The sequence below is a fragment of the Sander lucioperca genome, chromosome 7, assembly GCF_008315115.2.
Source record: "Sander lucioperca isolate FBNREF2018 chromosome 7, SLUC_FBN_1.2, whole genome shotgun sequence".
NCBI classification, from domain to species: Eukaryota; Metazoa; Chordata; class Actinopteri; order Perciformes; family Percidae; genus Sander; species Sander lucioperca.
In genome coordinates, this window is record NC_050179.1 from 27318890 (window position 1) to 27340816 (window position 21927).

The 21927-nt window shown below is 41.5% G+C and overlaps 1 protein-coding gene across 1 annotated transcript in view; it reads right to left on the reverse strand.

The window, feature by feature from the left end:
* nrn1la (neuritin 1-like a) overlaps window positions 1-21927 on the reverse strand; it is a 99508-nt gene that overhangs the window by 26462 nt on the left and 51119 nt on the right. The window lies entirely within an intron of this gene.

Here is a 21927-nt window from a genome sequence, read left to right on the forward strand (position 1 = left end):
AAATAACAATGCAACAGTTCACAATGTATTTCTGTTACTCTTTGATAATACTGCTGTCTATGCAGCTTTTTGTTTCAATGATGGACTGAGAGTATTATCCATCATACACACAGAGCTACAGACCGCTGTGGGCCAATCTTCAGTCCTTTCCCCTCTCACTCCTTCAGTGTTTAAAGTCTGCTGCTGATTGATTGCTCACATCAAAGATAAGACATGTCAAGGCTCGTTGACCAGGAAATGGAAATACAACAGAGGAGAAATGTATGTTTATCCTCAGTGATCAGATTTTATTCAGATCAACAACACACACAATCATGTTTGAGTGCACCTAAGACCCAAGCAACTTAACATACCTTTAGTTTACTGACTTTAGTTTGATTACTTGACAACTCACACAAAAGGACTATTTCCACAAAAATACACTTATATTTTAGTCTGAACTCATGATTACGGTCACAATGTTCAGAACCCCCCGATGCCCTGTCAGAACAGTTTCCGGACCTCTGAATCACCAACACAGCCTCACTCCTAAACAACACACAAGGTCGATTGCCAATGACTCCCAAAACCACATATATGACTGTTCTGTTCTGTTAATTCGTTAATTAGTTCGCCACTGTCGCACTAAATGCTTGCTCTTGGGGGAATTACTAGAATTGTTGGGGCTTTGTAAATTATAGAGTGTGGTCTAGACCTACTCTAGAATCTGTAAAGTGTCTCGAGATAACTCTTGTTATGATTTGATACTATAAATTGAATTGAATTGAATTTAATTGAATTAATGTTGTGAAACGGCTGCACGGTGAGCAGTTTTCAACACCTAACCGTAACAAGTGACCAAGGTGGCAGTTTTAATCACTTGACCATTCTATTTTTAACGTAATATTTATTTAATATTTTAAACAAGTGGTTCACTTTTTGAAACTGAACTAGTTCAAGCAAAATGATTGGGTAGGGTAAGGAAAAGATCAGGGATTGGCTAAAAATGAGTTACGGCCGTAACTACGTCACAGACTTAGGTCCGTAACAAAGTTGGTTTAACGATTATTCTTACTTCTCAACTTGATCAGTTGATGCCATGATCATAACAATAATCATTAATAACTCTACGATTGTGATGTGTGTCTCCAGACACACCAATGACTCTTTTGGCCACATTAAAGCAGCATTAATTGATTATTTTGGCCACTTGGCAGCAGTGGAACAAGCTGTGAATACAACACTGACATATTATCATCTCAAAACGTTCTGATGGGGAATGTTGAAATATAGCCATACATCCAGCAAACATAGAGCAACATTAGCATGCGTTTAAAGTTATGTTTCTGTCCAGTGCAAGTCCAATAGTCACTCTCCTTTTAGCTCTGTTTTGGTCTCCACCAACTCCTAAGGAAATTATCTGTTTCTTATAAAAGCTCTACTATGTTTATCAGCTGGTCGTTAACATTGTCTTTCTGTGGTTTGGAGCTGGGCAGATAGTAAAAAAAGAAAACCAAAAACAACACAGATGAGAGCTGTGAGTGTCAAACAAAACAGTAAAGTTGCAGTCTGGAAAATCTAAACAATGAGATGAAAGAAGCGAAAACACTCTGTAGAGCTAGGGGGAATCGCAGAGTCAGGTACTAATTGTGAGTTTGTCACTACGAGTGACCCTTTCACATTACACATAGTCATTGGATCCATTGTTAATATAGAACTATTTATTAAAGCTTCAACATTAAAATGCAGTAAATGCAGTTCCTGTACACTTACATGCACTAACTACAGTAACCCAAATCATCTTTTAGAAAAGAATCTATCCAGGAGCAATAACAACACATTTGTCAGGTTTCTAGCTGCTCAGGCAGCATCTTTTCAGTTGTCAGCATGGATTGTCAAGACACTTGCTGCGGGGAACAAGCAAGTTGAGGTACTTACAATCAGTTCCAAGTACATGCAAAGATTAGGTTAGGAACAGCAGGACAATCTGTGCTTTGGCTGGAGAAAAGGGAATCAGATTATTTATTGGAAATCCATTCATCCAGGTTGCATACACGCTTTAAAGTGCTTTTTTTTTTACTTCATGTTTGGTATTATCATTTCTGATTTGAGGTGTCCACAACATGACAGCTCATTTGTCAATTTAAGTCATCTCAGTCATAATGTATCCAAATACAGTCTACGTTCAGTCATGTTACAGAGAAGAAATATGTCCCAGGCACATCAGGTGAAACTGAATGATGAGTACAATTGGGGACCCATTCAGGAAACCATTTCTTGCTCACATCTTCATAAAAATGTGGAGAAACTCCCATCGAAGCTTCTTGAAGGATTTCAATGTCAGGCACTAAAGTGCACACTTCATGCACTTCATGCATGCACAAACACACACACCCCTGAGAACCTAGTCTCACAAGTAATTTACTTTGTACATAGTTATTTACAGCACCTCACCAAAGCCCAAAGCTGTTTGTTGAGTCAGACTTGAGGATGAGATATTACATCCAGACAGATGTGCATTTGGTTGATGTATTTTGAAATAATTATTAGTAATCATTCAATCGTTTTGGCATTGTACCACTATTTATAGAGGATTGAAATGACAGGAAACTAAGCTTTAATGTACACACTGCAGAGACCTAGATCGTTTCTGGGATGTGGACACCACTGTTTGATCAGGCTGATCCTTTCTCATCTTTTAAGCAGCAGCAAATGAATGTGAATCAGAGGCCTGAGAGGACTTTGAGGAGCAGTTAAGTGTCATGAAAACAGAAGAGCACAGGCTTTGAATTTTCAATCTGTCTTCCTTCATTCAACTCAAAGCTTCTTCACCCTTTCTTGGCGTATTTAGCCTGGTTCCACACATTTCAATCACCACCCAAATCTTCACATTACACAATGAATCAAATAGTTCTATTGTCGTGCTTATTGATGGCTGTTTCCTGGTTGGAAAAACAACCAATCAGAGTTTCACCTTCCTGTGCCAGAGCCAGGAAGAACCCTGTCTTCTAGAAATTATGTTTTGGTAATACTAATTTGTTTTCCCAAATCACATCATGATGGATAACTTGATGCAGGATACCCGGGCTCACATCATGACCCTTGTGTGATTATGGTTTGGAAAACAAAAGCACTTTGGTTAAGGTTAGGGAAAGATCATGATTTTGGTAAACACAATACAATATTTCGCAATACCTCACAATACAATATGATTGATGCATTTTATAATGACTTATAAGATTCACAAAACTTACTCACTCACTGACATTATTATTTGCATGGATAAACGTGTATTATAATTATCATAGTTGTAATACTTATACAGTAATCACTGTTATAATGCATTATGATTTGATTATTCTAACGAGTTGTCTGGGTACCTTAAGTAAAGTAATGAAATTACAAGCTGGTTATAAGTCACTATACGTGGTCATTGTTTGGTTTAGGTTATGTGAAAAAATATTAAATCTTTATGCAAGAACAACAGAAAAAAACATAAAATGTTTTTTTTTTGTTTAAAGATATATGTAATATTTTTGCATTAACATGTCTAAAAATAATTTTTCTATATTCTTCTAATCTATTTTTTATCATTGACATGGAGCGCATTGTTTGGTCCCTTGTCAATGGCGTATAACCTTTAACCCCTCTAGTTACTCTAACTTCAGGTAAAGCAACTGAAGGTCTCCTGTCTGCCCTGAAACTGCCGACGTAATCAAAAAGTCTGTGTTTCAATTGAGAGGCCTATATGGAGACTCCTAATGCCAGAAAAGTACATATTGTATGTTTAACAGGTCATTACAGAAATTGCGTTCTCCAATTTGACACGACTTTTTATTGATGAACAACTGATGAACATTTCACTAATGTAATGTTTTCCAAAAAACTCAGTTAACTCAATTTATAGATAATATCTAAAAGCATTTTTCTACTTTATCTGTAGCTATACATGACTGTGTCAAATTGGAGTACCTTACCAGTACTCAGTTTATTGTCTGTCATAACCAATGTGTTATGATTATTGTTATTAAAACATTATGAACATTTATAAGTGCTTATAACTATAATTACACAGTGCTATAAGCAGATTATAACACATTATAAGTATTTTTATAATGTGAAAGTGTTACTGAAATTTTTTAAAGGAAGTAATGATGCAGCGGCCACAGTGAGCTGTGAGATGAAGAGGCTGTACGCCTCCAACTACTACACTACTGTGTCCTGCTAACCCCAGTCACAACAACTAGGATTAAAATCCTAAATGCAATCCTGTTTCAAGCTGCGAGACCCTAAATGTAACCATGGAAAGTTTAATAATGCTGTATTTGCCACGAGAGGACATTGAATTGCAAGAATGGATATTACTGTCAGCAGTAGGCAAATTGTTAGTTAGGGAACGTTCCGCCCTAACTAGCGAACCACCCCATGAACATAGCTACATAGTTTAAAGAGAATATTATAGTTTCAAGGCAAAACTGACAGAAGGTAGGGACTCAGAGAAAAAAGTTCCAATAACAAATTTGTCACTTCAGCACCGGAAACAGCACCATGGATTTATCAATACACAGCACAGTTAGACTACTGATATATCAGGGCCATGGTCGGGCCCATAGATTCTAACTTGCACAAATCTCAGTCAGATAAATGATCAATGAGTCAGGCAGACTAGACTAACATATTCAACTTAACAACCCCTCTGCTCCTGCACTATCTCTGCTACTAGGGGATGGCAGGTTAACAAGGGGCATGCATTTTGGTCATTTTGCTAACAAGTGAGATAGCATCCCCGCTCATCCCCCCTCAAATCACCTATTGACTGTCAGTGCACATTTGACTGATATGTTTAGTAACAACATTTCGACCTTGCCAGATACATAAATGAATAATGTTTACTCATCATGTTGATTAAAAAAAACATCCGGGCGGCATTACATTTCCCTTCGAAACATATTTTTGCTATTGCAAATTAGCATGATATCTAACAGATAGGGTTGGACAGAAAATTGCCAAGAATATGGCAACATTTCTTCAATCCACATAAAAAATGTTGTAGTAAATAGCTCCCGCAGCTTCCATGTTGACTGTAACTGATATCTGAAGGACCGATACATCACTTGTTACTAATTGATTGTCAAAATATCAACCGTCCTAAACAGAAATCGGTTAACGAGCAGGAAGTCAGACTGAATGATGCAGTGAAACGAAATGGCAATTCAGTCTGATTATCAGGCTACAACATTTCCTTTCCATCCTGATTTTGATCATGTGTGTCAGCAATGATTATGTCCCAATCTCTGCTAATGTGGGAACCAAGAGAAGATGCTTCAGATGGAGAAGCACCAGGTCATCAATAAATGAATCATCAGACTGTCTGACGTGTCTAAAAAAAAGAAAAGAAAAAGAAATTAACTGTCACTTGACTGGCTGAAACAGAAATTCAGATATTCAAAAAATGATCTGCAATGTATTTGTTTTAAGAATGATACATAGGTATCGTCCATAGTGTGTATTTTTACTTTGAACGATGGAGAAGGTGGAGACAAAAGGAGGTGCAGTGAAAGGTTTTGGCAGCTTCTTTCTTTTGCCATCTGTGGCTCACTGCTGTCTTTCTTCTATCGGAATTCATCTCGTTACTCATTCATCCCGAAGCTCCTGTCTCATGACGGGCAATTCACACCAATGACTACCTGCCTATAACAGTGTTTGGATAGTTATCTCTGCATATACAGTACATAAAGGGGTGATACAGAGTGGATCTCACTCCCAGTGTAATACTGTAGAGCTGATGTAAACTGTGATATAAATTCAGAAACAAATCCATTATTAACACAAAAACAGCTTGATTAGCTTGATATTGTATACATATTTCAGGATGTATACTATGGGCCTACATACTACCTTAGTGTATTTATAAGTGATTATAAGTGCATGTGAATAAATATTGGTGTGCAAATGAGTTTCTATTGAACATGCGTCAATTCTGGTGCGGTGAAAGGGGAGAGAGAGTTCCCACTTTAATCAGTGCTTCTCCTGGAGAATAAAGGGAGGTGTTTTGTGAAAAACAATTTAAAAAATGCTGTTTGGTTTTCTAAACGTAATACTATTATTATGGCAATATAGGCATGTGCAGAATAGGTATTTAGGAAAAGTCATGGCAGGAGGAAAACATTGCATAACGGAATCATTAAAAATAAAAATAGTGTTGCCTATGGTGGTTCTAGTGTTAAGGCACCGCATTGGCTTCACTGTCATTGACTTCACAAATGATAAATGCTCACACACCCATGCAAAAGTTAAACACTAAACAGGAAAAAGAACGGTGATGATGAAGAAGTTCATGAAATAAGACCTGTGTTTATCAAATGATGTTTATCTGCATTCATTCATTCATTCAAGTTGTTGAAGAATATACATTAATGTGACAACTATACTATCCCCGCACAGGTGTTTAGAAATACGCAACCTCAGCTAAACTAAACTCAGCTAAGCGACAGCTGAAGTTAACCTTAGCAATCTGCCCTAAAGTCCACTGCTGCATTGAACAAATATGATGAGCAGCTTCTGTTATGTTTGTCTCTTTTTATATTGATATTAGCTGTGGTTCATCCCACACAATGAGGCCAGACAGTTAAGTAACTGCTGCAGGCTTCATATGAACTGTGGATTCCAAGTTTAAACACCCAATCAAAATTGGCCAGTGTAACCCCCTCAAATATCTAATAAAAAATTAATTTACATAAATAAAGACATTTGCACCATAACTTGATGCAGAAAAGGCACAAATTGTTGCAGAAAAATTCACCAGACTGCAGGAAATGAAGTGTTTGATATGCTCAAAATTTCAAGTTTGCTCAAAAGTGGAGATTCCCCCCCCCCCCCACCCAATGTTGAACCCAAAGTTACGCCCTTGCCCATAGAGAATGCCTTTTTACAGGGCCCAGAATGTTGTGCTACACCCCTGAACAGGACAGAGTAAGACTGAACAAAGCACATTTCACAAATACAGCCAGTCTGTCATCCATTTACAAGACAATTTGCTAAATGTTTCAAGAATCAAAACGTGTTTTTCGATAATGAAAAGGTTGATTCCTCTGTCAAATGTAAAACAATAAAACAAAACCCAAGTGTTTTAGGTGTAGCTAAAGAGTAACACAGTCCCAGAAGAACCTCATGACTAGTAACACAATAAGCTGAGACAATGTTGCTAAAGAGTTAGCTCATCCCAGAGGAGCCTCATCCTGACTTGTTGACAGGCAGCTCTCCGGAAGTCGGGAGAGTAAGATCATTTTGCAGCTGGTAGTGACCGATTTTTCACAGAGCTAAGATGGCCCTCTTCAAGGGTGTGACAGGCACAGATGCATCATGTCAAGATTAGTGTACAAGGCAGCGAGGATAACACTCCAGAAGAGTGTGACTGTCCCAGAAGTGGCTTGTCGTGATGAGTAAAAGTCAGAGTGGAGCCACGGCTGGAGCCTGGCAGGTGAACAGGAGATGCTAATTGGGTCAGACACTGCATCACCACAACTCTTCCTCATATCCCCAGAGACCTGCTGTTTAATATTTTATAAACCAGACCTTCTCCCCGTTGTTGTTTTTTTCTCAAAGAAGCCTATTGATTTCAGGCAGGGTTGTTCCCGGGCCCTGAAGATCATTGGCTTCACTCATCTCCATCAAGTTTTAATGAAGACCTGAGGAGGAAAAAACGACTGGAGAAGGATAAAAGAAGAGAGGTGTGAGAGAAAAAGAGGTGGAGATGGAGTCGACAGGGGAAGAGAGAAGAAAGTGACCGAGAATTCTAGGCGTAGTAATGACGGAGCAAAGGGAGTCGCAGAGAGAAATATAGAAGATTGATTAGAAAACGTATCATTGAAAAACAAGCAAACACTGCTTTTTCATCACAGCCGTGAGGTCACTGTCTTACTCACAGAAACAACAAAAACATCTATTAAGCATTAAAAGAATTTGCCGACCAACACCTCTAAAGCTAACAAATCAACATGCTTGATGTGTGTTTAATCTGCACACAAACAGAATTGTAAAAAAACGGTCCATCTGAGCTATTTTGTATCCATCCACACTGCACTTTCTGCAGCGTCTGGCTACAACGCAAGTTGCAAAGTAGGTTCACTGAGCACAGGTTTGATTTAATGTCTGTACATGCACATACCACATTTGGCAACCTCACTACACTGTGACACTCTGGGATGCTATGCAGAGCTGCTGCTCATGGCTTACCAGGCACAGCCATGAGATCAATACTAATCTCACTCTTCAATGTAAATAATAATAATTCCCCAAAAGTTCAAATATTATGTTATGCTAGTGCTGTCTAACAGAGAGTAAATGAAAAATAACTAGCTGCTGTTTATCATTAGTGGGATTGCTAGGCAAGTAAATGTACATTATCTTTTATATTTTCTGAAATATTTTCTTACTTTTTAGTGCAGTTCTTAAAGTCTTTTCGGGCGCCTGGATAGCTCACCTGGTAGAGTACATTCCTATTTACAGAGGCTCAGTCCACGACGCAGTTCCTACCTGTGGCCCTTTCCTGCATGTCATACCCCCTCTCTCTCTAAGCTGTCTTGTCTATAATAAAGGCCCAAAAATGCCAAAAACAATTCTCTTCAACTTCCTTCGTTCAATTTTAACTCTTCATACATCATTTCTTTCATGAAATAGTGGAAAAATGTACACATTGTTTTCACAAAAACTGAAACACTTCAATGACACATCAGCTCCTTTTAAATTCACTTAAGTCCTTACACTAAAACTCTAATCTCAACACCTTTCATTGCTTAACTATATATTGCACCTGTTATCCCTTTCCTACTATTCCAACTCTTCATACTCCCTCAGCTGGTCCTGCATATTAAGTTAAGCCTGCAACGCTATTCAGCTCCCAGCTATCCATGATGCAATACAGGTCAGGTTAGCTTTTCACAGCCTGTTTTCATGAATCATTCGTTCAAAAAGCTACAAAAAGTTAAGCACTGTAATTCGTAAGCATTCCACGTTTTTTTTGCTTTATTTACTACATTGACGCACGTTGTATAAAAACGTTGCTGGCCTCGCAGGGAGGTGGTCAGGGTGGATAGGCGGGCGTTAAAACACAGGATTTTCAAGCCAGAGAGTGGAGTTTGCTTCCCGGGGAAAACTATATGCCTAAACTTTAACCCAGGAAATGCCACGATTTTTTTCCTAATCTTAACAAGTCATTTTGGTGCCTAATCTTAACTTTCGTCGCGGCAGACGCTTATATTTTGTGGACTAAACTTAACCGTAATATCTGCCGAAATGAGCAGCAGCTCGCGGTGCTCTGTACCCGGCTCAAAGTCACCTATTTTCAGCTAAACACATCTACTAACTGCCACTGATACAGCCGAGCTGTGACGGAGGTCCCCAGCTCTGTAGTGGCTTAAATAACTAGCAACTGCCTCTCTGCGTCATGGAGTCCGGCGTCACAAAACCAGCCGGCGGTCTCCTAATTTCGTAGGATATCATACATTTTCAGATGGACCCATTCGTGAGCATGCGTTGCTTTTCAACAGCTGGCAATCCCACCGCAGTTTCCTCAGAAATGGCATTCTCTAGAAAAAGGATGATGTCTCTTAAACAGTAACACCGTTTCAAAGTGCCAGCAATATTGTTGCAATTGCTGAACTTATTAATTGTGTCTATATCAGTCCATTGTAAGGATTCAATGCAAATCAACAGGATATAAGGTAGTCCCATGATTCACTGATTTTAATTTTTACACTACAAAGAGGTCCTCTTCAGAGAAGTTCTGTATGATTATCTCCACCAGCCTCTATTCAAACTGAAATGAGTTCTAGGGTTGCAGTTGGGAAATCAAGGCAGGGAAGCACATCTGTTCAATTGGCAGGAATTTGTTGATTCTGTATCGGCTTGTAAACTAATGATCTGTTAACAAGGCTTGATTGACAGGGGCGGTGTTGTTGAACTCTAATGGGTCTGTGTTTTAACACTGTGGCCTCACAGCAATAAGACTCTCCAGAGTTGATTGAATATAGTTTATACGTGTGTTCTTATGGTTTCTCTAACATATGGACATCTGCAACTATTTAGGGCCTTTTCAATCAAATAGTCAAAACTCAGAAACTCAAGGTCCCTTGAGTCCAATCAGATGATCACCAAGATCAGTGGGATTCATACTCTGAGGAGCATGAATGTCTGTACTAATCCATTCAATAGTTGTTGAGATAGTTTAGTCTGGGTCAAAGTGGTATTTCTGACCATGAGACTGAGATGTACACACATTTGCTAGCAATATCGAGGCTTGTGTTTAGCCCTGCAAATTCAACCGTGATAGTTCCTGAGCCATCAAAAAGTAGCCTACTACTTCCAGAGCAGAAACTTTTAACTATGGCCAGGAATCAAAACCAGAGTTAAATTCATAAAGTCAAAATGCAGGTACAGGTCCTAAAAAGGTTCCTGGAAAAGCTCACAGGGTCGGAAAGTGCCAACAGTCTATTTATTACTAAATGATGTGATGTGCATTCAGGTTGTTCAGTGTCTGACCCTGATTTTTGATTGCATGCTGGGGAGTGTTTCACTAGAGGGGATGAGCAGGTAAAGAAAATAATTCATTGAATGCAATGAGCCAAGACATAGCCAACTTAGAATTTAAATAATTTGGGTCCATAGAGAATTATTAACCGACTGAATTTGAATGGAACACTAGCAGAGCTGAGCTGCAGACGGCTGGTTTAAATAGAAAAATATCACAGCTTTAAAAATGTTGCTTTATGGCAATAAGACACAGAGAAGCTTAGTAGAACTGAAATGTGGACATATGTAGATTACAGAGATAAAAGAGAGAGAAAAAAAACACTTGAAACTACCAATGCTTATTAGAAGTATCCACTCCAGCTGCAGGGACACATCCGTGCTAAAGGGAGCAGGCAGATCAATGAAGGGACAGCTGATCAACTGCTTCTCAACCTGCCTTGATTAATATTTGATATCTGAACTAAGACTGAGCCCAGGGAGAGAGAGAGAGAGAGAGAGCAATGAGGTGGAGTGACTGATTGATATGGACAGCAAGAGAAATCTCAAGGCTGTGCAGACTTGATTGCGATCGGAGAGAGATAAAGGAGATAAAAAGAAATGAAAAAGTGTAGAAAAGCATTTTTCTGACGGGGTTGATGAATGGCACTGCTAAATAGTATTTGTTTGGCAGAATGGTTTAGGACTATCAATGTCAGGAAATGTTGCTCTCACTGCACCCAATACAGTGGGGTATAATATCTGTATGACAAATGTTAAAGGATAAGACAGGTGTTAACTAATATTTTTCTTATTGTCAACAAATCCCATGACTAATAGTGTGTTAGTCTGTCAAAAAAGATTAGATGCAATGATTACATTGCATCCAATCTGTTCTCCCCTTTGTTTCTTTACGATCACCTTTCCGTCTTCTGATTCAAGAGAGAATCAAGCAGCAGGCTAGTTTGACAGGACGGTACAGTGTGTCTTTTTTAATGATATAATCTGAAATTAACTGGTTTGTTAAACCTAAGGCAGAACCTAGGACCAAAGCCTTATGGGTTTCTACAAGTTGAGATTATTGCAAACTCCAGGTTATGGGTCGTTAAATTCCCATAGTGGAAAAGAGGTATGTGTGGCGTGGCGACCATAGAATGCAAAAATAATGGACGAAACTTTTGGGCCTGAAAAGTGAAGCCAATGTGGATGTGCCATTTACCTGCATTCTATTTAATTTTCAGCAGGGGGCGACTCCACCAGTTGTAAAAAGAAGTCAGTTCATCAGAATCAGAATCAGAATCAGAATCAGAATCAGAAAGGGCTTTATTGCCAAGTACGTTGCACATACGAGGAATTTGTCATGGTGTTGTTGGAGCATGTCACACATACAAATATAAGAAGGATAAAAAGATATAAACAATATAAGTATAAACATATACACACAGTACGTATTAATAACGATAAAATAAATTTAAATAAATAGTAAAATAAGTTAAACAGTAGTGAAAAGGGACGCTACAGCAGAGTAGGTACAGTGGCATGAGGAGCCAGAGGTGGGGTGTGGAGAGAGTCAGGATGGATTCCGAGCCTTGTTTAGAAGGCTAGTGGCGGAGGGGAAAAAACTGTTTATGTGGCGTGAGGTTTTGGTCCTAATGGACCTCATCCTCCTGCCAGAGGGGAGTGGCTCAAAGAGCTTGTGTCCGGGGTGGGAGGGGTCAGCCACAATCTTACCAGCACGCTTCAGAGTCCTGGTGGCGTATAGGTCCTGGAGCGGCGGCAGATTGCAGCCAATCACCTTCTCAGCTGACCGAATGACACGCTGCAGCCTGCCCTTGTCCTTGGCAGTGGCAGCAGTGTACCAGATGGTGATGGAGGATGTGAGGATGGACTCAATGATGGCTGTGTAAAAGTGCACCATCATTGTCTTTGGCAGGTTGAATTTCTTCAGCTGCCGCAGGAAGTACATCCTCTGTTGTGCTTTCTTGATGAGGGAGCTGATGTTCAGCTCCCACTTGAGGTCCTGGGAGATGGTAGTTCCCAGGAAGCGGAAAGACTCCACAGTGTCAATTGTGGAGCCACAGAGGGTGATGGGGGCAGGTGAGGCTGGGTTCTTTCTGAAGTCCACAACCATCTCCACTGTCTTTAGAGCGTTGAGCTCTAGATTGTTTTGCTTGCACCAGGTCACCAGGTGGTCAGCCTCCGACCTGTAGGCGGACTCGTCTCCATCAGAGATGAGTCCGATGAGGGAGGTGTCGTCCGCAAACTTCAGAAGCTTGACGGACTGGTGACTGGAAGTGCAGCTGTTGGTGTACAGGGAGAAGAGCAGAGGAGAAAGAACGCAGCCCTGGGGGGATCCGGTGCTGATGGTCTGTGAGTCGGAGACGTGTTTCCCCAGCTTCACATGCTGCTTCCTGTCAGACAGGAAGTCAGTGATCCACCTGCAGGTGGAGTCAGGCACACCAAGCTGGGAGAGTTTCTGCTGAAGCAGAGCCGGGATGATGGTATTGAAGGCAGAGCTGAAGTCCACAAACAGGATCCTGGCGTAGGTTCCTGCAGAGTCCAGGTGCCGGAGGATGTAGTGGAGGGCCAGGTTGACTGCATCGTCTACAGACCTATTGGCTCTGTAGGCAAACTGCAGGGGGTCCAGGAGGGGGTCGGTGAGGTCTTTGAGGTGTGAAAGCACAAGGCGCTCAAAGGACTTCATAACCACAGAGGTCAGGGCGACGGGTCTGAAGTCATTAAGTCCTGTGGTCCTTGGCTTCTTGGGGACAGGGATTATGGTTGAGGTCTTGAAGCAGGCTGGCACGTGACATGTCTCCAGTGAGGTGTTAAAAATGTCTGTGAACACTGGAGACAGCTAGTCAGCGCAGTGCTTCAAGCTGGATGGGGAGACAGCATCCGGTCCAGCAGCTTTCCTGGGATTCTGTCTCCTGAACAGTCTGTTGACGTCCCTCTCGTGAATGGAGAGAGTCATCACTGAGGTGGGAGGGGGGGTGGAGGTGGAGGGGACCTTTAAGGAGGGCATTGGTGGGGGGGCCCAGGACCCTGCTGAGGTGGGCGGGGTGGAGGTGATGCACAGTGGCTGTAGCTGTAGGGAGGTGTCATGGGGGATGGTGTCAGGACTGTCCTTTTGTCTTTCGACAGTAGAACTCGTTCAGGTCGTTGGCTAGGTGTCGGTCATTGAAGGAGTGGGGGGTTTTAGGCTTGAAGTTGGTGATCTGCCTAAGTCCTTTCCAGACAGTCGCAGAGTCATTAGCTGAGAACTGGCGTTGGAGCTTCTCAGAGTACCGATGTTTAGCCTCCTTCACTGCCTTGCTAAATTTGTACTTTGACTCTTTAAATCTGTCTTTGTCCCCACTCCTGAACGCCTCTTCCTTAGCCAGCCTTAACCTTCTGAGTTTGGCTGTGAACCAGGGTTTGTCATTGTTGTAACTCACCCTGGTGCTTGATGGAACACAGCAGTCCTCACAGAAGCTGATGTATGACGTCACAGCCTCTGTGTACTCATCCAGACTGTGGGTAGCAGTCCTGAACACATCCCAGTCAGTACAATCCAAACACGACTGGAGATCCTCCACAGCTACACTGGTCCACTTCCTTGATGTCCTCGCTACAGGTTTGCAGAGCTTTAGTTTCTGCCTGTAGGCGGGGATCAGGTGGACCATGACGTGGTCAGAGTGCCCCAGTGCAACACGGGGGACGGCGTGATAAGCATCCCTGACTGTGGTGTAACAGTGATCCAGAATGTTCTCCTCTCTGGTCGGGCATTTAATATGTTGTCTATATTTAGGGAGTTCATGAGTGAGGTTCCCTTTATTAAAGTCACCAAGGACAATAACTAGGGAGTCCGGGTTGGTCCGCTCCACACACAGTATCTGGTCGGCAAGCATGCGCTGCGCGTCCTGCACGTTGGCCTGCGGTGAGATGTAAACACCGACCAGAATGAATGAATGGAACTCACGGGGTGAATAAAAAGGCTTACAGTTTATGGTGAAATACTCCAGGTCAGGAGAACAATACTGCTGGATCACTGTCACGTCGTTGCACCAACCGCTGTTGATGTAGAAACAGATTCCTCCACCTTTAGTTTTGCCGGAGAGAGCCGTGTCTCTGTCCGCTCTGAAAAGCTGGAAGCCTGCCAGCTGCAGCGCAGAGTCCGGTATTAATCCACAGAGCCACGTCTCCGTGAAGCACAAAACAGCAACAGCAACTTCATATAGAAGTACATAGGAAAATGACCCTACTTCTCACTTGATTAATTACCTTATAAACATTTTCATAATGAGTTTATGGTCTCAAACGCTAGTTTCAGGTCATCTTCAAAATGGCATGATGTTCATTTTGTAAATAATGGTCCCATATATTTTAAAATTGACAATAAACCAGGGGATGCTTTAGGGGCGTGGTCCATGTTTTACTCTTAAACACTGAACCTCTCACTGTGTGTTTTCACTTCATCAAAGTTAATTGGAACATTTTGGTCGCCTACAAATGTCTTGTTTGTTTGTTTTTTTCTGTACTGCTGTACATGCAGGTGAATGGTGGCAGTACCCGGAGGTTTCGTCCAGAAATTGTCACGTCTGGTTTGAAAAAAACAAGATGGCAACGGCCAAATTTCCTAACTCGAGGCTTCAAAACGGCAGTCGACAAACCATTGGGTGACGTCACGGATGGTACATTGATTATTTTTACAGTCTATGGTAGCTACTTGAGCTCATTAATTGTAACACTGTATGGGACTATAGGTATATGCACAATATCAACAAAGTTTTATATAGGCCTAAAAGGCTCTCTCCTTTTATTACCTGATTTCGAGGCCCTGTCTTGTCCCTGTGTGGGGAGCTAAAAAGCACATTTTTGCCCAGGGCCCCCGTGCAGGTTTATCCGGCCACGTTGCTTGGGACTATTTTCAGCCACAGATTAATACACATTTGGTATGCTACAGTAGTGAGTACTTACAGTACGGAAGTAGGAGGACATATGTGGAATCATCTCAATATAAACTACAGTGCCGATGTCAATACTAATGAAGGAACATGTCATCTTGTGCAACAGTGTGGCTCATGATGTGTTTTTAATAGTTTTTCGAGAACAATGGAGCTCCATGGCACAGATGAATAAGATACAGTATATCAGGCTCTTGATACACAGACAATGCTTGTTAATAGGATCAATATATTGCTGGTTTAATGCAATCGGTTGACAAAATATGAAACATTGCCAACATTAAATTTTTAAATTTGTTAAATTTAAATTTGTAACTGTTGAGTTGCTGGACAATTACCCTGAAACATCCTAAAAAGAACATGTTATATATGCTTTTCTATTTCTGGAACTCCATCAAACACATTTTCTTTTTTTTTTTCTGGCTGGAGTGTAATAGGCAAAAGTATTTTTGTGTGTTTGTGTAGAGAAAACCACTCAGTGTGGCATATATCTTCAAGAAACAAAACTATATCAATCAAATTAAGCAATATGCAGTGATACAGTGCAATGTGATTTAAGTTGTTTTGAAACGTGACACATTTTTGTACCTTTGTGAGGTTATCATATTTATTAAAATTGTTTGGGGAACTCAAAGAGACTTGTTTTTTTAATGTCTTTGATTTGTTGTATAAGAGATGCCAGACAGCACACCTTTTCCCCTCGCATATTCCACCGGCACTTTGAAATTCATCTGCACTTATTAAAAGGAGTTTCTGGGAGTAAATATTTTTAATCATGCAAACATGCAGCAATATATGCTGGATTCTACTTTCTCTTAATTTAGGATTCACCCTGACATGTCAGTATACAGAATGACTGTTACAGCACATGCTTTGCTCAAATATGTGATTGACTCACTTGACTCACTTATAAAGGAAGCCTGTAATCAGATAGCTGAGCCTTTTATTCCATTAATCACAATTTTGAGCAGCACAGGATGTAAACTACTTTTACACCTATGTTCATTGTAGCAGCTGCGGCTGCCTCCCTCTTCACACACACACACACACACACACACACACACACGATTTTGTTTGTGATTATACCCAACATCACTGATGAGTGTTGTTGGGTGTGGTCAGAGGTGTGCTTTGTTGCATATATCCACGACGTTCCACTTCCGGGATGGCTGCGTTGCCGACGGAAATTCTGCTGGATTTCACTTTTCGGCCGGATGTCCGTTACCTTCCACTTTCCTTCTTGTTGGAATTCTAAACTCTGGTGGTTTATGAGGACTATAGTTAACTTCTCTTCGGATCTCTGCAGGGTAAATCGAGACAGCTAGTTAGACTATCTGTCCAATCTGAGTTTTCAGTTGCGCGACTAAAACAACTTTTGAACGTACACGTTCCACCAAAGCAAGTTCCTTCCCGAGGCTATTTTGCAGGGGCACCGTGGCTCTGTCCGGTGCTTAGCACTGCCCATGACGATTGTGATTGGTTTAAAGAAATGCCAATAAACCAGAGCACGTTTTTCTCCCATCCCGGAATGCTGCAATGCGAGACTATTGCATCTGTAACCACACCAAAAAGTGATATTGCAGTGTACTGACACCCTGGAGTACACTTGTACATCAGTGCAGCAAGGTGACCAGTTAAACCACTAGAGGTCAGCAAAAACAAGATTTTCTGGTGCTCTTTAAAGAGCGCATAGGATGTTAACCTCAGTCCAAACAAATCTGGACTGACATCATCCCATTGCATGTAGTTTAAACTAGAGTGGGAGCCCAGAGTAAAACAAGCCTGTAAAAGTATTTACACCAAAAATCCCAGTTCTAACCAATAATATAAACCATTTATTAGGAAGTGAAAACTGAGGTGAACATTAAAATAATAACCTAAGGTTCATTGTAAAAACTGTGTAAATGTCTTGGCTGAGATTGACCTGCTGCACTTACAATACTTAAGCACATGAAGTTGTACAATGCACTAGTCAATTTTGTGTAGATATGTTAAAGGGGGTCACTGCAATCAACAGGGTTTGTTCTCTGGAGACCATGAACATCCACACAAATGTCATGGTAATACAGCCGTTAGGTATCCTGAAAGTTTACATTTATGGCTACAGAAAAGTTTGTGCATTGTTAAAAATGAAACGGCTTTTACTTCTGGGGATCGTGAATGTGCTCATAAATTTCATGAAAACTAACACATAATATTTCAACATTTCTTGTGTACAAATGAGCTGTTTTCGCTGATAGTGGTGCTACAAGAAAGGTCACAAGTAGAGGTCGACCGATTAATCGGCTGATTTTTGGCTTTTTTTTACATAATCAGCATCGGCCAATATCCCAGTATATCAAGCCGATTAATAGGCAGGCGCATCTGCGGGCAGCCTAGTGTTAAAAACATGAATAGGCGACATTTTTTACAGCGCACCCAGACCAGCTGCCTCCAGTCCCTCCCCTCGTGAAGTCTTGCGTCGTGTGTCTCGCACAGTCACTTCAGGCTCAGACACTACCGTTAGTAGTAGCTTATTGCTGGTGTTCTTGTTTTGGGATTAACTGTACTAATAAAACCGTACAAAACACCGCGGCCACACCGCTGTGGAAGCTCCCCGAATGTCATTTATCAGAGTCTGGTTGTTACCCCTGTCCGTGGCAGTCTCATCCACTCCTACAACGGAGCTAACTGGAGCTAACTGCTAACAGAGCTAACCGCTAACGGAGCTAATCGTTGCTAATCGTTGCTAACAGAGCCTTCAGTTCTCCGTGCCTGTTTCCATTAACTGCATCTATGGACTCGAGCACGAAAAAAAAACCTTAATTTTATTAAATTGGCTGGACGAGTTTTAAATTATAACTAAGAGTTGTTTGAATGACAGAAACTTTAAAACTAGTTTTCTGTTCTTCAAAGTGATGCCATGAAATAAGCTCGAACTTCAATGTCAATTTAATTTGCTTATGTATCAACTAGCTCGGCTATACCACAACTTTGTTGATTGAAAGCAACTTTGCATGTGTCTTTTCCTGAAATTGCTCTTGAAGCACAGGCTTGGGAAACTGAAAGTAAGCTAGTGGATGTCAAACTCTCTTTATGAATCTTTGCCATGTGTTTGTGCCATAGTTTCAGCTCAGATGTTGTTTACATAAGTGCGTGCAGTGAAAAAACATCAAAGTTCTTCTTTTCCCCTCTGCTTCACTTTCAAAGCGGCGTGTTGTGTGGGGAGCAGCGAGTACATAGTGACGCCCCGCTGAGCACAGTTTTTAAAGGGGCGTTATTATGTATCCCACTGATCTCCTTGGCAAGACACACCCTGTGTAGCATTCAAGCACTAGGATTGGCCAGGCGTCCATTCTCTCGTGTTCAGGGGCCCATTTCACGAAGGAGGTTTAACAAACTCTGAGTCTAACCCTGATGTCTGAGTTGATTTACCCTGAGATGGGAAACTAGTGGGAAAGTTTCAGAACAGCTGATTTGAGTTGGTTCGATCAACTCAGAGTAGGTTCACTCAGAGTTGAGCGCGTGCACGGCCACATTAAAAGGCAGCATGAATGGAGCCATGATACTACGATTCACCATGGTAACAACCAAAAACAAACGGGTCGGCAGAAATACTCATGCGCACATACAGCGAGTTTGAACATATATTTTGTTTAAAAAAACACACACAGCGGCTGCTGCAAAAGAGAGAGAATTTGCATGGGAGAAAATTGCTGCTAGAGTAAATGCGTGAATTCCAATATGGTGTATTAATATAATATTTAATCGTAAGTAATATTACTGGTGAAATGGTATTGAACCTATAATCTATTTCATTTAGTTGCAATACTGAGGGCGAAAAGCTACTAGGCCTACTAATCCCATTCTGAGGCTGCAGCACCATCATTAACAAAATTATAATTCATAATCTTTTATTTCAAAGGTTTTACATCATTCACCTGCAATACTGTGGAACTCCTTTTAATGGCTCTTACTGGTTTGTGTCCAGGGAACACTACAACAATGTTTAAAAGACGTTTCAGAGCGAGCGAGTCACTCTTCTGACGGCGCTTTGCTACAGCGGCTTTACTAATATGCTCCACATCACCAATGTTGTAAAGAAAACTGCCGTTTGCAAAAAAACGTAGCCTAATGTGACACAAATAATCTGCTGGGATGTAGAGCATGTCCACGATGGGTGACGTTAGTGACATGAGGACAGATAAGGTAATGCAGGCTACATAACTGATAGACTGGGAAGAAAAACGATACCGCTCAAATAGGAAGTTATCTGGAAATTAAAATGTGTCGGGGCCTCAATATCATCTCCCAACGTATGTTTAACACCCTGCGAAGTAATACAGCTTCTTCATCAACGGGATCATCAACAAAAGGAAATGCCATGTTTTGCGAAAAAAAAAAGGTTTTATATTCTGCCTAACACGTTTAATAAACCAACACTGTTTTTTTTTTATTCATGCAGATAACAAACTGCGCTAAAATGCGTCTAAAATGATACAGACTGAATGAATGAATGAGGAAATGAGAGCGTGCTGTGTCAGAGGGAGGAGACTGAGAGAAACTCAAGGTTTATTGAAGAAAACCTGCTCCTGACCTGAGGCCTGTACTACGAAGATTTGGCGTTAACGAGGTAACTTCAGGTTCAACCCAGGGTTTTCTGTACCACAACGGTGGATCACTTGTTACCGGGTTCAATCGCCGTGGTAACTTATGCTGAACACCTAACCTGGTCGGGAGCAGGTTATGTTGGAGATTAGAGATCAACTGGTGTAAAAGCATCGCCTACTGACCAATCAACACTCGATTGATAATGGCGTCCCCGCAACCGGTGGAAATTAGGACGGTAAGATCAAGCGGAGCTCGGTGCGCGGAGAGGGAGAGAGAGAGGGAGAGGGAGAGAGGAGGAGAGAGAGGGGGAGAGAGGGATGCGCTCATAAAAGTTAAAACATTTAGAGACCGACAACCTCATTAACATTCCCTGATGGGTATTTTTATGAAATATATAGATTTGAATGGGAGGGAATTACATATAGGCTATCAGCATCTTGAGCCGTGTGTTGCCAAATGCGCACATCGGTTTGAATTATGTTTTTATATATTTTATTTGCTCTCACGATCGCTTCCACTGCCAGGGCTCCAACTGAAATAATAGGCTAAAGCAACGACAGTTTATGGAAAGGACAAGTGTAATTATGGTCAGATCTAGTGCCTGACTGATGGGGAAGATATTGATAAGCGTTGTGATTTACGCATTTACAGCGTCGGCTATTTTTTGCCAGCTTTCCTCCTGTTTTAGGAAGCAGTGACTGTATTGCGTTTTGCCTGCAAAACCGTGTCTGTGTTCTTCATATTTATGTAGAATTATAATTTGTTCTTCTTATATAAAATATGCGGCTCTGGTAGATGTTTGCGATTGGTCGTGCTGTGCAAACACCGCCTCTTTTATGTGAACGCGCGCGCCGCTGGATTGGGAAACCCTGGGTTGATTGAACTAGTTGTTAACCACCGTCGTGACACAGGTTATGCAGGACCGCGGTTGTTAGGGTTAGTGAAGCCGGGTAACTGAAATAAATCCAGGGCATGTTGATCTTGATTCGTAGTACAGGCCTCAGGTTAGGTTCACAGACTTAGTTTTCATAGTAACTGACTCTGAGGTTAAGTTACCCCTTTTTCTGAAACGGACTGGAGTTACCCCTCTCTCTCAGGTTTGATTAACCTCCCTTTCTGAAACAGAAAACCCAGAGTTTCCCTCATATCAGGGTTAACAAACTCAGAATTTTCACTAAACCTGCTTTCTGAAACAGACCCCAGGTTCTATCCCCTGTTCAATGGGCTATCCTAACCCTAACTAACCGAAACTCAATTATCTGCCCAACCACTCAGCTGCTACTCAGAGCGGGTCTTGCCAAGAAAAGTAGTGGGATTCATAATAATGCAGCAGAGGGCTGCTGCCATCGCTGCATGAAAAGTGGGATTTTCGAAGTTCAAGTTTACGACGGCACACAGCAATTTGCAGGCAACCCCGAAAAGTGCCGGAAATTGACGTGGGCCTTGTTTGGCAGTTGCCCCCCCCCCCCTAATTCTAGGGGAGGCTTTAACATGTAAATGAAAATGCTGTGAGCTACACGAATGCAAATCAGGGTAGCAGGGGGGGTTTTACCCCAGGTGACATTTTTCTAAAGGCGCTGACACACAGAGCCGATTATCGGCCGTGGGACAGTCTGGTGAGGTCGGTGACTCGAGTCTGTTTGATGTGTTCCGTGCCGTCGTCCGTCGGAGGAGCTGTTGGCCTTCATTTTGGCCGACCTGACATGCTCAGTCGGAGATAGGGCAGTCGGAACTCACCCGGAAATGGCGAGCGGATGAGCCTCTCAAAATCTGACAAAAATCTTTTAAACTGACCTTTGTCGATCTGAAATGAAGACAGATTCAGCAACTGCATGGCCTATTTCTCGCTTAAAATGTTTTCAGAAACACATTTCGGTGAACTATTTTAGTACAATATGAAATCGTA